The sequence below is a fragment of the Manis pentadactyla genome, chromosome 17 (genome assembly GCF_030020395.1).
Source record: "Manis pentadactyla isolate mManPen7 chromosome 17, mManPen7.hap1, whole genome shotgun sequence".
Lineage (NCBI taxonomy): Eukaryota > Metazoa > Chordata > Mammalia > Pholidota > Manidae > Manis > Manis pentadactyla.
Genome location: NC_080035.1, coordinates 11,890,373 through 11,908,571, shown reverse-complemented (window position 1 = coordinate 11,908,571; position 18,199 = coordinate 11,890,373).

Here is an 18,199-nt window from a genome sequence, read left to right as displayed (position 1 = left end):
AAGTTTTGCACTTCCACAAACCCCTTGTTCATGGCAAAAGGCCGACTCTCCTAAAAAGAAAGCTAGAATCTAAATAATAAAAGTGATACAGGTAATTCACCCACCTTGGCAAAGCTGTGAGGAAATCTCTCAGGAATACCAAGGATATCAATCCTATCAGTGCCCTGGTGTGAGTGAGGAGCCCAGGTGCGAGGGTGGGACCTTAAAGGTAAAGCAAAGCCACCCCCTTAGTAGGGGTGGGGGACCAGGAGTCGAGCTCTCTCTGTGAAGAAACTGGAGAGTTCCAGCCTTGAGTTTTCAAAATGCCAGCTGTTAAAGCAACCATGCACTAACGGTGACATCTTTAAAGTCCCCAGGGCACAAACATATGCACAAAAACTTCTATTTTATCTTGCTCTGACCAATGCAAACCTTAAATACTGCATTAGAGATACAATGAGATCTGAGCAGGTCTTACAGGGCTCTGGAAGAGAAGCCCAGATGAATATTTTTTAAACTGGCAGGAGATTTTTGTAACTAATCCATTTCTTCTTGGTGGGAGCAGGATGGAGGTAGGGTACAGGTAAGACAAGATGAGTTACTGCTAAGAATAAAAGGCCAGAAAGAAATAAGCATTGAGCCTTCACCCATGTTTTGCTGCAAAGAATTCTTCAGCATTTTATACTCTTTGGGATTTTTTTTTTTTTTTCAGTTTTCCTATAAGGCAGGTTAGATCCACAGCTGGCCCTTATGGAAGGCTCACTGTGTACCAGAGGCAATTCAGGTACCTGAGTGTCGATTCATTTCATCCTCACAAATTGCCCCTCAGGTAGGTACTATAATTTCCCTGATGTACAGATGAAAGAACTGAGAGACAAGTTTGAAAAACTTGCTACTGGTCAGCAGGTGAGCTGGGATTCAAAGCCAAGCTGGCTTCCTCTTCACCACTGCACCACCCTTAACAAGGGCCCCATCCTACTGACAGAAAGAGTTGATTTTGTTTTTCATTCTCACTGCTACATAGCCAAGACGTAGAGCAGGGCCTGGAGCCCCAAGATAGCTCATGAAACGAATGAGCTAATGAGTCAACAAATAACAGCCCCTTGGTGAGTACCTAGTTTCAGTGAGACTGGGTTGGTGGAGGGCAGAATCGAATGGGAGTGCAGAAATCAGGCCTCAGGATTCTTGTCCTGGCTTCTGCTCATCGCTTTTTCCTTGGACCCTGACTTCCTCATCCATACATTCGAAGATATCCTGCTTTCCCACATCGCAGGGCAGTCATGGGAAGCAAATGATATGATATAATATATGTCATATCACTTTGAAAAGACTATAAAATGCTATACAGATTGTGTATATATATATCTACATATACAATCATATATGTGAGCATTATATAATAATATAATAATGGCTACTGAGGACAGGTGGGGACTGCTCAGAAAAAAACGAAAAAAAGAACAGCTTTGCTTCACATTCAAAATCCTGCATCTACCAGGGCCCTGTCTTAGAACAACATGCTCTCAGCAGCAAAAATGCCCGTTCTGGGAAGTGTGGGTGATCGCCACAGTCCATCCCAGCTGAGGGGGCCAAGGATTCAAGGTTCCATTTCAGGGCCATGGTTTTCTATATTATGATTGCTACTTATAGTAATTCCTGAAGGTGGAGATTCAAATTAATCTGGATTATGGAAGTCCATTGGTATCTGTTAGGAGGCTGACCAACTGCTGGTTTCGTTTGGATTATGTTTGTATCTTCAAACCTCCTACTGTGTCACCCCTGAAGGGAGTGGAGACAGGACACACAGCGGAGAGTCAGAACAGACAGGGAAGGGGATGGGGGTGAAAAGAAAGAGAAGTGAGGGAAGGAGGAAGAAGGAAATGGAGGGAGGGGATTTTCTGCCATATTAGTGATTCATTTTTCCACCAGATGCATGTCACCTGGGCCAGGTTACAGGGTCTCCCATGCTGTCATCTCCACTCTCAGAGCCACATCACCGGGGAAGTGCTTTCAGCAGGGAGGCTGGATGGTGGAAACTTGTCCACTTTCAAGACCTGTCTTATTTCTGTATAAGAAAAGGGCTATTTTCCTGTTTTTCACCTGCCTGAACATTTTGATAAAGCACCTTCAGGCTGGATCTGGCGGTGGCAGGGGACGTGGGAGAGTGAATCAAGGTACATTTCTGGTGGCAAGGCATGAACAGGATTGTCAGGGAGTAAGACACACATGGGAAATGGCCCTCGATTCCGGTGAACGGGTACGTCTGCAGAGCTCAGGAAGAGAGAGGGCAGGATGCGGGGTGCCGCTCACCTCCTCCCAGGCGCTCAGCTCCTCAAGGCCCCTGCACACCGCGTCCCCTTGTGGAGCCTGTGGCAGCCCTCCCTTTCACCCCCGTGCTTGGGGCACAATCTAATTTTCCTCCTGAGGAGGTCAAGGGGGCTGCCAACACATGCCTTTGAATATGACAGCAACACAAAAGGTATCTGTATATTAGACATACATCCACAGAGCTGGTGTTTGCTCTCTTCTGGAAGGTTTCTGGGAAAATGAAGAGGAGAGGTTGATGACATTGTTCCATGTTCTACTATGGAAAATGGGGGCTTTCTACACAGTAGGAAAACATTTCATTTGTTCCCTGTCTATACAGCAGGTGTTCCTGGCTGGTATTTCTTTCTGTTTTACCTCAAAAGCTGCTAACAGGCAAATGATGGCAAAGGAACAGGAGGTTCCTATGAATCAAGGCCATTCACTGTCAGAAGTCACCAAACCTGTATTTCAGGGGCCATCTCTCCAGCTCTGTCTCTCAGGTTGGCCTGCAGCCCCGAACAGACTGGGCTTGGCTCCAATCCCTTTCAGTCCCAGTGAAACCTATAAGATGTCTCTCCCTGTTTTCTAATATCAGCGATGCTACCTGAAATCAATGTCTATTTCTGTTGGAAAGGTTCCTGCTGCTTTCCAACCTGGCTACGCTCCCCAGGGGCTTAGGAGGAGAAAGTCACTGATGTAATCACCCCGCGAGGGACTTGCTGCCCTGGCAGCTGGGACCAGAAGATGCCAGCACACAGTCTCCTCTGCTCAGCAATGTGAGGACCAGCCCTTAAAATAGTTTTGAGCCTTCACGGTGCGGGCTCATGCTTTCCCGAGGAAGCAACCTTGACGGCATTTCCCCAGCGCACACCCGGATGCCTCTTTAAGCCTCTCTCTCACTATGAGCAGCAGCCGATGCTCTCCACCTAAGGACGCTCCTGCTCCTGCCCTGGGCTTGGGGTGCTGCACGGCATTGCCTCTTCAAGCTCCGCCTGCTGTGCCTGGAGTCCTTCCCCAGCCCTGCTCCTTCCCCGGGCCAGCCAGCTCTTGCATCCTCTCCCCAGAGACGCCTGTTTCCTTTGTTCTCTCCCTGAAGGTTTCTCAATGATGTCTGCCCACAGCCTGAGAGTTATTTGTTCTGGCTATTTATTTGCTCTTTCCTTGGTACAGAGCGGGAGAAGAAGGACAGTTAGGGCAGCCACCATTGGCACAAAGCCCAAGGACAATTCCAGGGACAGCAGCGTCCCCCAACCTGCGGAGCAGCAGCTGGCATTTCTGGGGAGGGCCCCTCCTGCAGGCCTCTGATCAGTGACAATGCAGTGGTTTTTTAAACATAAACCAAATAAGCCCTTTTGATGGCTTGGATTATAGGTCAACAGAACATACGGAGGTCCCCCATTCCTTGTCCCTTCAGAACCATCACAAGAGGGGGTGCCTTCAAGTCGCAGATAGGGGATGGCACCCCCACTGGTCTCTGCAGGTGCCTCCCTGGGAAGCCTTTTCAGGGCCGGGAATCTCGTTCCAGGGAGCTGTAAACTGTGTGGGATTTGCTCTTCATCCTACGCATCTGGGAAGCAGTTCCCTCCTGCCAAGATGGGTTGAAACCCAAATGATTTATGGGAGTGGGCGACAGGCCGGGAGGGGAGGTCCCAGAGCAGAGCCCTTACTAGTCGGGGGGCAGGCGGCGTGTGGCCACCAGACCCCGGCGTCCCTGTCCCTGGGACCTAGATGGCTGTTGCCAGGCAGATTCTGCTGATTCTCTATCAGGGTGTGCTGAGGCACTTCAGGGTATCCAGAAACTTGCGGTCCTTTACATAATGGAGACTATGTCAGATTTAATATTTAAATTAAAAAATACAACGGATGAGGATGGTGAGCATAGTCAGCCTTAGGAGACCACAACCAGCCACGGAAACTCAGCCAGCTCCCACCTTTTCTTACACTGCCAGCGTTTCAGGGACCCGCCCCTGCCTGCCTCCCTCTTGGCGTCTCTCCACCCCTCTCTCCCCAAACCCACCCCCGTCTTTGCCTCTGCCTCTGCGGTAGTGAAGATCGTCCACCCTGCCCTTACTGTGTGCCGGGTACCGTCCCCCCTGCTTTTCAGGTCATCCAACCCCCAACACTCTCTGAGGAAGGCTCTGCCTCTCGCGTTACCGCCTCCTCCTTGCTGCCTCTGACACGCACGCGTGCACACGCACCCACACCGTGGGCTTCTGTCACAGGGTCCAGTCTGCGTCCACAGGAAGCAGGCCGCCTCGGGGCGCGGAGACCTTCACCGCCTCCCTCTCGCTGTGCCGTCTGGAGATCAGCCCAGAGGTCCCGGTGCTGAGACGCCATGAACTTCACTAAAGCTCGTGGGAAGAGAAGCACCCTTCCCTGCAAGGCACGTGGCGGCCGCGCTGACTGGCTGGCTCCTCGCCGGGGCGCAACCAGAGGCCGGGCGCAGGGCGGAGGCTGGGTAGGTGAGGCGTCCGCCCTGTCCTCTGTCCTTGGCACTGCTTTGTCCTGTGAGGTGAGGGAAGAGGCGGGCTGAGGGCCAGGGAGGGAGAAACAGAAGACGGTCTGCTTCCCTAGTGGAGGTCATGTGTCAGCAGCTCTAACTCGAGAATGGGGAGCCTGGATTTGCTCCCCGACTAGGCCACCGATTGCACCAGGGTACCTGGCAGGCCACTTTCCCTCTGTGGGTTTCCAGTTCTCCCACAGGGAGTTGGATTTTATCAGTTTTTATTTCAGGGGCAGTGCCCTCCATTCAAACAAAGTCAGAGAAACCCAATAGGTAAAATGACATGCAAATAGGGGCAGGACAGGCTCAGTGCAAACCACTCTTGACCCTCCTCTTAGCAACTGCCCTGTCCAGATTTGTTCATTTAATAGACCTCTTGGCATGCAGACGTGTGCTTCCACGGCAGAGGTGTAAACACGGGCTCCCTGCCCACTGGGAGCTTACAGTCCAGAGTGGGAAGGACACACACACAGCCGACCGCCGAACTCCTGAGTGAGGTTTCCCTAATTCACGGGCGGTGTGAGCATCAGGGACCCTGGGCAAGGAAAAGTGGGCAACTCCAGGGAAAAGTGAGCCAAAGCCATGGGCGCACTCCCGGCTGTATACCCAAAAGAACTGAGAGCAGGGCCTCTGGTTCTTGGGAACGTTATTCACAACAGCCATAAGTGGAAGCATCCCAGCATCCCTCTGTGGATGAGTGGGTGAATACTAGTGGTATATTCATACAATTTGGAATATTATTCAGCCTTAAAAAGGAAGGAAATTCTGACACCTGCTACAATACTGTAGGACAGTATTTGTCATGTATGTCCACTTATCTGCAGTACCTACAGTAGTCAGATTCAGAGAAACAGAAAGCAGAAGGATGGTTAGAAGGGGCTGGAGGAGGTGGGCTGGAGAGTTGTTTAATGTATATAGAGTTTCAGTTTTGCAAGACAGAAAGAGTTCTTTGGACTTCAGTGCACAACAATGCGAAAGCACTTAATGCCACTGAACTGTACGCTTAAAAATGGTCAAGCTGGTACATGTATTTTACGACAATTAAAAATAATTTTTAAAAAACATTGAGTCTTTGTGTCAATAAGATGGCCAAGGTTTGGCATGGGCTGGGCTGGAGAAGGACAGAGGGCAGAGGAGGCAGCCCTCTTGCTGTGGTTGGAGGCCCTAGGCCTGCACCTAGCCCGGGCATATGGAGGCTCCCTCACAGGCTCGAGGCCTGTGCCTGCCCTTCCTTTCACCAGGTGCTTCCTCCTGGTATTTCCTTGGCTCAGACCCACTCAGCTTTCTCCTCAAATGTCACCTCCTCAAAGAGCCCTCACTGTCACCACCAAAATAGTGTTCCCATGTACACACAAACACACGCACACACGCACACGCACACACAACGGCCTGAGAGGCGCCCGGGCTGGTTTACCTCCCTCACCGCACCCACCACCGTTCCCTTTGTTGGTATTCATATATTTGCTCATTTTTTTTCTGGTTCCCCCACCAGAACACACCCTTCACCAGGACAGGGGTTCTGCATTGTTCACTGTTCTCTCCTCCCTGCTTGACATATCATAGATGCTGATACGAATTTTTTGAAAGAATGAGAACGAATAAATAAGAAAATGATGGCACCCTGTATATTTTCCAAGCCTCCACTTTGGAGCCCTCACTGGTTGCATGCCCACCTACCTGGGCTTGTCTTTTGGCATTTATCACTCCTAAGAATTTTATAGCAAGATGATGTCTGGATGAAGTCAGGGCTTGAGGATTTGACTCCAAATCACAGCTAAATTATATTGATTACCACCTTCTACTCATCTAACTTGGCTGTGCAGTTCAGATACCAGGAGAATGACAGATGGTGAACTGAGAGGGGAAAGTTAATTTTAAAGAACACAGAACTCAGTTTTTAAAATAGAATCTACAGGTTTGGAGGTGGGGAGGACCGCAGACTCAGACTCGATTTGAAACAGTGAGACAAAATCCAGTTGCAAATGGATTGCATGGCCCCGGTGACGCCTGGCACCTGGAGATAGCGGCCAGCCCAGGGTGGCCTTGGTTGAGCTCTGCATGTAACCAGGGCACTAAGACATGCTTTTGCTGAGGATGAGAAGTTGCTGCTAGTGGCAGCAAGGACCCAGAGGAGAGGCCCAGAGATCTGCAGCCGGCACAGGAGACTGGTTTTCCTTGTCAGGCTGCCTCCGGAGCGCTCAGGCCTGTTGTCCCAACACTGACTGTGATGAACCTCATGTTTAAAATCACTCCTGTACATCAGTGCTTTAGGAGCTCTAATCTGCTCCCCACCGCATTCTCCAAATCAGGCTAAACCTAAAAAAGGGCAACACTGAGTAAGAATTCTGTGAAAAACTAAAGATAGAATGGCGATTTTCTTCCTTCTTTTCAAGGTAATGAAGCCAACTCCCACTAAATGCATCATCACTGTGACACATTCTTATTTGTGATGTCTTAGAATTCTACCATTGGGAACAGACTTTCTGAAATGGAGAAACTGCTACAGGTCACTGCAACCCAGTGCTTTCTAAGACATAGGGTGCAAACATTTCAGGGTCATGAAATCATTTTAGCAGACCATAATGAGAATTTGAACTTGAAATGGAACAGAATTAAATAAAAAATATGGTAGCATATTGCACATAGTAAAGGTAAGCATTGCTTCATAAAACTTCTTGTTAAGTTCTATATAAATATGTATGTGCCTACTGTACTGTATCTGAGCTATATTTCTTAACTATCAGTCCTGTCCAGAAAAAACATTTGAAAGAGACTCCCCTAATCCATTTTCCATATAGAGCTCAATGCTCCCATAGCCAGCTGATGTTTAATCATTCCTCAATTCCTGAATTTATTAGGTGCCCGTGGTAGGGAAGGCATGTTCTGGGTCCTGGGGAAACAAAGATGAATAGAAAGAACTCTTGTGTTAGGCAGAGTCCTGGAAGGAACCAGGTGGCACACTCTAATTGGGTAATATGAAGAGAGTTTAATAAAGAAGTTATTTATCTGGTGTGGGCAGGATATAGGGAAACCTAAAGAGATAGGGCAGAACAGCAGAGCAAAATGGGAAGGGACAGGGAAGGGAGCTGTTTCCAGAGCCCAGAGCTGCCGTGAGAGGACCGTCTGACAGGAGCCGGCGCCTTCAGCCCCTGGAGGCAGCCCACTAGCCGCAGCCCCGCGGGGAAGGGGCTCAGCCTCACTCTCCCTCTGCCTCTCATCGGCCAAAGAGCTCCACTGGCCCACCAGGCCCAGGGGCCCAGGACACAGTCTGCATGGGTGAGCAGGGTGAAGAGGGCGGAGGCTGAAGATGCGGGGCGGACGGAAGAAGACCACTACTAACAAAACCCCTGCTCTCCAGGAAATTATATCCAGTGGATGAGCAGGCATAATTAATTAATTGATTGATTGATTGATTAATTAAAATAAAAAAAATAAAAGGCAACCCACACACAGAAGAGTAACCCACGCTGGGAGAGAAGACTTCTTACAAAAAGCATCCGAATCTTCAGGGAAGGTTAAGGGAGGCTCGCAAGAGAGAGGACATACTGGTTGCTCCCCCCAACATCCTTCTCTTGGGCGCTTTCCTATCCGCGGAGTCCAGGTGCGCGACGACACGACACCCCCTCGCTGCCGCAGAGGCCAATCAGAGTGAGCCCCTATCCTCTGGCAGCATTGATTGGCTCAAGAAGGGCCCAAAGCTCCTCCCCACAGAGGTTCCCCATCTCCAGATCCTGCGCTCAGGGAGAAAATGGTGTCTTGCCTTTGAATTTGGGGTTCTGGGACTCTGTTTAGTCTTGGCTGCCATCTCCCCTCCCCACAAATAAGTGTAAATATTCAATTTCGGGGAAAAAATTGAGGCAGGGAAATGTTTCATGTTCAGGGTGACCTTATATTCAGGCATATACTGCAGTCGTGGTCACACTTCCTCTTTGTTATGTTAGTTGGAGTTGAGGTTCTGCCCTAGCTCACTGCCCAGAGGAAACCGCATGTGCAAAAGTGTGGAGGTGAGAAAGTTCGTGGCTTCCTGAGGGACCGACTAGGTTTGTGGTCTGGCCAGAGCCGCGGGTGCTTGTGAAGGGGGAGTAGGTTAAGGCTGCACGGGCTGGGGGCACACGCAGGATGCAGTCTTCACTGAGAATCTTAAGCTGGGCGTGGCACTAACAGGTGTGCGCTTTGGAGAGCTCACCCTGGAGCACTGCGAAGGTGGGTGGAGGGGAGCAGGCCTGGGGGAAGGACTGCTGTGGAGCCGGGGGCGACACAGCAGGCACCAGAACTCAGCTGGGGACCCTGGGGAACCGAGAACAAGAGGAACTGAGGGAAGTGAAAGAGTCTAGAACTAGTACCAAGGTCCTGGTTTGGCAGAGAAAGTGGATGACAGCATAAACGGAATCTTACCTCAAGGGTTTCCCGTGTCTCAGAACTTGGAGGGTCTCCTTCCAGGTCACCATTTTCGGACTGCAGTCTGAGTTTCTCCCAGGAGAGAATTCATTGCTCCAGACGTGGTTGGCCAGTGGAGGAAAGGACGTCACACACTTTGACGAATGCTGCCCACCCATGCTGTGGATCTTCTGGGAAGTCATTTCACAGTGATGACTTTCATGGGATCCGTTATTGCAAAAAGGCCTAAGCCTGGTTCAACAGATGCTCCGGATCATTTCCAATGGGGTAGTGAACATTTTTACAAGTCAGTAATTCTTTTTTACCTACCTGAAATGCAAGCCTTTATCATTACACTTAGCATTTCTTTCCTTCATCTGAAAACTATTCTTCCCTATATCTGAAAAGTATCTCCAAAATATTTTAAGCCAATTTAATTCAACAAGAGAGCAAGATATGAAGTTTCTGGAGCAGATTACTGTGGGAAGTGCCTGAAAGGACGTGTTCTTACTGTTTTCAAGTATCTTAGAACCCAGTGATACATCTATTATGAGGTATATATATTTATAATGATTAAAGATCATTGGCTCAATCTGTAGTTGTGAAATGTTAGTGTGGAGCGCTCACCAGGATTTCTAAAGATGCTGGAAGCATCTACCATGTTGCTCATCATAACATCTCCACATATCAGCAATTCTGGAAGTTTTCACTGTGTGAACTTTTCATCGCCTATTATCAACCTACATTGTGGATAATTTGGATTGCTTGCTGGCCCTTCACCTCTGTGACCTATGCCTTAGAACATGTCCCTTGGGTCTAGGGGTTAGGACCATGCTCTGCTTTCTCTTGTCTGGGCTTGGTCTTTTGTTTATTTCTCAAAAACTCACTAACTTCTACAGACATGCCTGACAAGGGGAAGCGATGGTAAGAGAAAGCAGCCTTCCTAGTATGTCCCTTACAGGTTTTATGTAAACTATCTTAAACTTGCTCTTTCCCTCACTCCTTCCCTCCCTTTCCATAGATTCCCACTTTGGTCCTTATCATCTGAGAGCATTTTCCTTGGAGAGTCCTGAGCCCCACCACGGGGCGCCTGTGGGGGACTGGGGCCAGGATGGGCCATGCTGTGCAACTTTCAGCAAGTCCATTCATTCTAGCAGATTTACAGAGTGCTTGCTGCATGCTGAGCCCTCCGAGGGCTGGCGCCCCAGGGAGGAGCTGAATGACTGGAGAGAAGGCAGCCCTCCTCCCCCACTCCCCGTAGAGGCAGGTGTGGGGTGCCCAAGAGGCGGGATGTACAAGATTCCTGGGGAGCAGAGAGCAGTGTTCTCTCACCCAGCCTTGGGGTCAGGGAAGCTTCCTAGGGGAAGGGACAGGTGAGCTGAGCTGAAACGGCAGAATGAAAGAACTAGAGAGAGCAGGGAAATGGCTGGCCCGACAAAGGGGGAGGTTTGACTTCTCTGTGCTGTAGAGTGTGCGGGGCTGGTGGGAGTAGAGGCTGAGACACAGTTGAAGGCGCCTGGCTATTACCCAAGGGCAGTAGGAAGCCACTGAAAAATCTTAATCAGAAGTGATATGCCCAGACTGATCATATTTCCTTTTATTTTTGATAGCCTAGAAGCTCAGAACTGAATTTGCAGCCCACTGCTAGGGGCTAGGGAGGCTCATCCGAGTGCGATATGGAGATTGATTTTCCTTCATCTTATTACCCCTCTGTCCCATGTCAGCATTTATTAACTTTTGTGGTACTCCTTGCATCTCTGCAAGCCTCATCAGATATAAAGGCATAGTTACTCTCATTACACCCTTTGAGTTAAACATCTGTATCTCCATTTTACAGAGAAGCTTATAGAAATTCAAGAGCTTCTCCATGGTCTGAGCATTATTTCATTCATTACTGGGACTGGCTCAACAGTTCACTTCCCCAACAGACTGTCAATACAATGGATGCAGAGACCACATCTGCTGTGGTGGCGGAGGGCCACCCACCTCAAGCACAGTGGCTCACATGCAGGAGGCCCCCAGCTGGGGACCGACTGACACCCTCTCCTCCTCAAGCACCATCTTCTCCATCGCACTTTCCTCCCACACACCTGCTTTGCCTTCTCACCTGCTGTGGACAAAGCCCTTCTCCTGCCTTCTACCTACACAAGTTTTTAAAGAAGATCGGGCATTTAACTTTCAAGTACATCAAGTAACTAAAACCAGCCTAACAGTTGGTTGCCTTTAGAACTAGACTTTTAAGACTGGAAGAAACCCAAGCAATGATTCTGATCTCACTGACTCATTTTAGGGTGAATGAACTCCGGCTCAGAGACAGTGGCTGGCTCCCCAAGCCCCACAGCTGGCTAACAGCATGTTGTGGATCAACAGTGGTTTCCAGAACCTTAAAAACGACCTATATGGTATTAACAGTGTCTACTTGTTCATCTAGAAACATAAAGAGTAAATGTAATTTGGCTTGCTCATAAAACTAAATTGTGTGATAAATATACTTAGAAGGGCTGGTGAGAATTTGTTTTTAAAAGGCTTTAAGCCACAGCCCTGTGATTTGTTCCAGTCACCATTCTGCCTCAGATACTCGGGAACAGAACAAGAAAACCTCCTGACTTGTTCAGGGTCACAGCTGTCCCCGGGGCTGACCCACTCACTCATCACTTGTGTCCCGAGCAAGCGTGACCGCGAGGCTGCCTGTAGCTGTCACACTGCCTGCCTCCTCTGGGAGGGCAGCCGGCTCTGGCTGCAAGACCTCATTCCCAGGCTGTCCAATTTCACACATCCCTGCTTTCACACCCACTCTTCCTTCCCTGGAATCCCCTCCTCCTCTCCCCCTCAGGAGAACGGGTCATTTCCTCCTTTGCTCCAAGGCTGCCCCTTAAACTTATGCTCACCCAGCACTTTTTCTAGGTGACAATGACTTACTTTCCTGTCTCTGTCCCAGGTGGCAGGGGCTATATTAGGCACCCATGCTTATATAGTATTTATAGTAGTTTCGTAGAGAAGAGCTGTAGATAAAGGTGGGTGGGTGGAGAGGAGGAAGGGACTAATGGCAAAAAAGAACCTGATATGAGCAGGTTCATGTCTGTCAGCCCCCCAAGGGCCCCTGCACAGGCTCCTTGTTGCTGTGTCCCTGACAGCTCCCACCAGCTCATGCACCCCAGGCCTCTCCCACCCGCCAGCAGCCCCAGGGAGGCCCCTGCCAAGCCCAGAACATGAGTGCTCCCCCTCAGCCCCCCGTCCCCCATCCTCAGCCCAAGGGCCTCCTGTAACCGAACTGGAAAGAATGGTTGGATTCTGCCAGTGGATGGGGGACAGAGGGGGTAGCCAACGGTTGCCGTCTGACATGAGCACTTGGTAAATATTTGCCAAGGAAAGGAATCAATGTACTGTAAATATTTGTTACAATTGAGTTGCAATCGATCACTGAAAGGAAAAGTTTGTAAAGCCACAGCAAAGCATCAGGATGGTCAGACATTTGAAGTTAACAGATTCTAGAAGGTTCAGGTTTTAGAGAGAGGCGTATGTATTCCTTGCCCAGAGTCGCCGGGGACTCGGCCTCTTCTAGGTGAGAAGGAGGAAGTGAGAGCTCAGGAGTGAGGAGGGATCTGCTGAGCCCCGTGGCCCCTAAGTCCCAGATGACACACTACTCCAGTGCCCCTGATCCAGCCCAAATGGCAGCCTAGATCATTTCTGAGTAACGCATTTGCTTGTGGGAGTTGTGGGAGACAGAGGCTGGCTTGGACCTTTTCCAAACCAGGCTTGCTGCTGTTAATGGGGGGAGGGCCCCGAGGGGAGGATCCTGATGCCACCCCCTCCCCAGAGAGTCTGGTATTGATGACATTAGGCCAGCAAATGCCTCAGATGTTTCCCAGGAGCACTTTCCTTTTTTTTTTTTTAAGTTGTCCTCATTGAATTCACACTGTTAGGAGGTAGGTTTGTATTGAGCTCTAAGTTCCTGGAGACATGATTTTTTGAAACAAATTCAGTGATTCAGCTGATCACACACAAATTTGCCATGCATGTCCTCAAAACTGCATGTACCTACTTAAGCTCCATGCTGCGTGTGCCCTACAGGAATTCCAGCAAACCTGGATGAGGGCGAGGTGAGCACGCCCGCCGAGGCGGCCACCACCGGGTGAGTGTCACCAGCATCCTGTGCGAAGGCTCGTCGCAGCTCTCCCAGTTGCTAGTGGACTGGGGTTCCCCTGGATCTGGCTGCATTTGGTTCTGTCATATTCACAACATTTCCTAAGTGATTTCTTCTGTTTTTCTGTTTGTTTTGTTGGCTTTTTTTTTTTTTGCTATTGTTTAAAACACTATCAAACATTTTGGACCCATACTTTATAAGAAATATATAATTATTTTCTTAAGAAGAACTTCGAGCAGAGGGATTGCTGGACCCAGATATCTGCACACATTTAAGGTTTGGGTTCATATTGCCAAACTGCCCTGAAGAAATCCTGGACCACATGCAGAAGGAATCTGTTTCCATACACCCTCCTCAACCTTTTCATTATTTTCAGTTTGATACACAGCCTAAAGACAAATGAACAGATCAAGAAAACTCTTCATATGACACCTGGTAACTCAGAGACATTCCTGTGGCTCCTGGAGTCTCACTGAGCTCCTGTAAGGTGATGCGAAAAGAGGAAGTCTGGACTTCGGGCCGGCTTCGAACCCCCAGGTCAGGCGCCTCCCGCTCCTTCGTGTCCCTCTGTCTTCTGCACACTCTGTGCCAGCAGCCTGCTCACCTGCGACAGCTTTGAGTCCAGGTTTTCCAGAAGACAAGCCATGTCCTCATGCACCCAGACGGCCAAGATTATTCCAAAGCACCAGCTCCACGGCTTCCTTGACTGACCTCCTGCCATGGTTTCTGGCCCTGGGCGCCCAGTCGCAGCTGTGCCCCCCTCCCCAGGGACCGTGGCCTTTGCAGGAGCAGCAGGTGAGGCCCCTGAGGAGCAGTGGGCAGAAGCTCATTACCAGCGAGAGAATCCAGGGGCTGCACAAACTTTAGTGGGAGAAATATGCATCTTTGTGTCACTAACTTCTAATTGTCGTTGTCAGCATTTCTTTCAGTAATAAACACAGGCAACAAATCTCGATCCATAGCCACATTAGCAGTTCCTACGACTTTATCAGCAGTGGAAATCATAGTTATTTTCAATCTATTACGGATGTTACAGATATTTCAAAATGCCACTAAGCTCGTCACTAGTTTGAGGCTAGTACTTAATGAGAACTGCTACTAGATCGTATTTAATTTGTTAATAAATAAACATTATCTATTACTGTAATTTATTATTCATTATCACTAAATAATATATAAATAATGTAATGTTTTATTATTAACCTATTTTTTAAAATATTCTGATAACTGTATTTTAATATAAATGCTTCTTATGATCCTGTATATTTAATTTTAGTATTTAAAACCTTCAAAAAATAATGAATTAATCTACTCCCTGACAAAGACTGTAGAAAAAGCCCTGTTCTGAGAAGGGTTCACTAGATGCCAACGGGTCCAACAGGCACAAAAAAGGTGAAGAACTCTGGAGAAGGAAGCGAAGATTTGGGTCCTACAGGTAAGTTAACCTTCTCTTTTCTAATACCCAGAATTACAAAAGATTTCCCTAGTGGCAGAAGAATAGAGGCCCTTCTACATTTTTTCTCATCGCCCTTTCCCACTCATTCATTCATTTATTCAACAGACAGACTGAAAGAACTCCAGGACAGCCCTGGGAGGAGACTTGCTGGCGCTGGCACGTGAGAGGTGGAGGGCTGGGCGGACCAGAGGACCGGAGGCGCCGAGGGGCTCAGAGAAAATGCAGGTTCTAGCTGCTCGTGGCTGTGGGATACATGCACCCTCCTCCCGAAGTTAGAAATTGCATCGGAATCATTCACAGTTTCCCCAGTACAGCGCTTATCACTCTATGGCTCCCCATCCACTCTGTCCGTCAAAGTCCTGCGCATTCCTCCACATCCCACCCCTGCCCTGCCCGGCCGGAGCTGGTCACGCCCCCCTCAGCACTCTCCCTCGCGGCTTTTAGCACTGTCACCGTGTGTGTTATTTATGAGTTGGACCCACCTCCAGGCTCTGAGCCCCCAGGGTGGTGTCCAGAGGCTTGGGGGGTGGGGAGGTCGGCCCTGGAGCCCAGAGGTCTGATTTTGAGCTCTGCCTCTTCCAGTTAGCTGAGTGGCCAGTGGCCCTTACCTCCCCCTCCAGGGGCTGATCTGCACTGACTAGGCCTCCGAGGGGCAACGCTGGAACCCACGTGACACCAAGACCCGTCTTTGAAGTTTCCTTCTGCGTCCCCCCCAATCCCAATGTGATTTCCAAACAGAAGCATGCCCTTTTGGGCTTCCAAACAGCTTGCTTCTGGGCTGGCGGCCACTCCCTCTGCTAAGACAGCCTTGTCCACTTAGCCCACCCCAAATTCTAAGACTCCATTGAGTTGCTTCCTTTTGGAAGCTTCTCCTGACACTCAGTATCCACCCACTCCCGCACCCCAGACTGAAATGACTCTTTCCTCCCTTGTGCCCCAGTGTATCCTGCGCACTGTATGCCTGTATTCCAGCAGCTGGCCATGTCCCCTCCCTGGCTAGAAGTCCCTTAAAGGCTGGTGCTAGGTCATAAGCATATTTGTGGCCCCAGCACCTAAAAGACAATAATTACTCACTGAATGAAGAAGTGAGTGGAGGGATGAATGAATGCCCCCCCTCTCTTCTGCTCTCCACTCCGCTTCTCACCAACTCTGCTCTTTCCCTTACAATCACTTTTGGTTCCAGGGCTGTCTTGGCAACTAACTCTGTGATCATGGATAAGTGCCTTCATGCCTGGGGCCTCAGTGTCCCCTCTGTAAGAGGGCAAGGGGGTAGAACCAGAGGCTGTTTAGAGACCCGGTGCTGCTCCTGTGTAGTGTGATGCTGTGGTGTAACTTTGTAGGCGTCAGTACGGCTAGGAGGGAAGAACCTCCCAAGGCCATGCTCTCTGTCCCAAGCATCCATCCAGGACCAGCGTCCTCACCCTCAAATCGACATGGTCATGTGGTCCCTCGGTTCTGCAGCTTCCTTGTCTTTAAATCCCTCCCTCTGCCCCACCTCCCCTTATCACTGCTCAAGTCCAGGCCTCCACTCTCTCCCACGTGGACGACCTCAGGTGCTGCCTCAGTGGCCTCCTGCCTCCTGCGAGTCCGCCCTGTCTTCTGCACAGCCCCAGACCACAGTCGCAGAGCCTGGTCCCTGGGTCACCTGATTTGGGGGCAGAGGACGTGATTGCTCCCCGGGGTTATGCGTCGGGTCTCTTGCTTCCTCAGGGACTGTGAGTTATTTCTGTGCCAGATAAGCAGGTGCAAATATCTCCTATTCTCAATTTTCCCCATTGATCTTCTTTCTAGTTGTTTCTCATCTCTTTTCTTCTCTTATAGCCCAATTCCTTAAAATGCTGTTTCCTCTCATCAACTCCCCTTCACCTCCTATTCATCATTCAGGCCCCACACAGTAAGTTTCTGCTCCAGTTCCCCCACCTAAGTGCATCGGTCCTTCACTTGCCAACCTCATGAACACTTCTCTGTGTTTAACCTGTCATGGTATCTGCCAAATGCACGGCGCTGTTACCCACGCCCTCCTGGGTTCCCATAGCTCGCCTCTCTCACACCTGATTTTTCATCATCTCTCTCAGCAGTGGTTCTTCTCTGGCTGCTCCAGCCAGGTTTTCCCTGGACTCCATCCTCAGCCTCTCCCCCTGGTTTAGACTCTTCCCAGGAGGCCCTTCCACCCTCCCTGTGGCTCCACTCCCAGAAATGGCTCTAACTCCCTTCTTCACCTGTGCTCATCAAAGCAGGGCACTGCTGTCACAACATGCCCAGTGTCTGGGGCTCAGCACAGGTCACGTTCTCCTCTCACTGTCCTTGTAGTTTTCTCTGAATGGGGGAAGGAGGCGCCCTGCTCGGCCCAGCCACTCTGGGGGCCCTGCTCCTTAGATTGGAGCTGTGCCCTCCGTACACCCTCACAGCCTGCCACTGGGCTCAGGGGCGCCAGCGAGGGTGGGAAGGTCCTCAGGGCCATGCCTACCATGCTGCTCACAGGCCATGGGTGGGGCCTGGCCATACATACTGCGAGGAAGGCCGGATGAGGCAGTCCAGCTGTACTCGGGGGGAGAACAGCTCTGGCGCCAGTGAGCATTAGAGTTTCTGCCCACCAGCCCAGATTGCTCTCCCAGGCCCAGAGCTGATGGTCAGGCTAGCTAGAAAAACCTCCGCTGGGATACCTTACAGGTCCTCACCCCACATATCCGAAGCGGAACTCCTGTAAGCTCCCTGATTGGTCCTGTGGATGACACCATCACCCACCCGTTACCTGAGCCAGGAGGCTGCCACCCCAGCCTCACAGCCCTCTCTCTCCAGGTGCAATTCTTAGATTCTTCTCTTGCACCGGATCTAGTTCAACAGTTTAGGAATGGATTTCTCTGTATATGGTTTCATCCCTCCTTAGTTCTTCCTAAATGTATTTTATATAATTCTCCTTCTCTGCAACTCTTTAGTGTGATCCCAGGGCCTTCCAGGCCTGAGCCCACACTCTCACGCCTCCTACCCCACCAGCCTGGGCTCCTGGTGGAGGAAACCTGCCACAGTTCCCAGTCTTCTCTTCACACTCACATGATGCCCCAACACGCCGCCCCCCTCCCTCTGGACAATGTCCATCTTATTCTTGTGGGCACAGCTCAAAGTATCACTTTCTAGAGAGCCTCCTATGACCTCCCCAGATCGAGTTGACCACTATCTCTGTGTGCATTACTATGGGTCATTTATGGAATGGTCTCAGCCACAGGACCCGTTGAATATGCTGGGGAACATGTCCTTTATCTACTGTATTAGTAAAATCTTCATGTGCAATGGACTCAATTTGAAACTATGGGAGGTTAGCTCCAGTTCTTTATCTCATAAGACTTATCTCTAGTATAGAAATTTGGAAATTCAAAAGATGCAGCAAGTTATTTCTTCCAAAATTCAAAGTATGCAGTGACAATCATAATTCCTG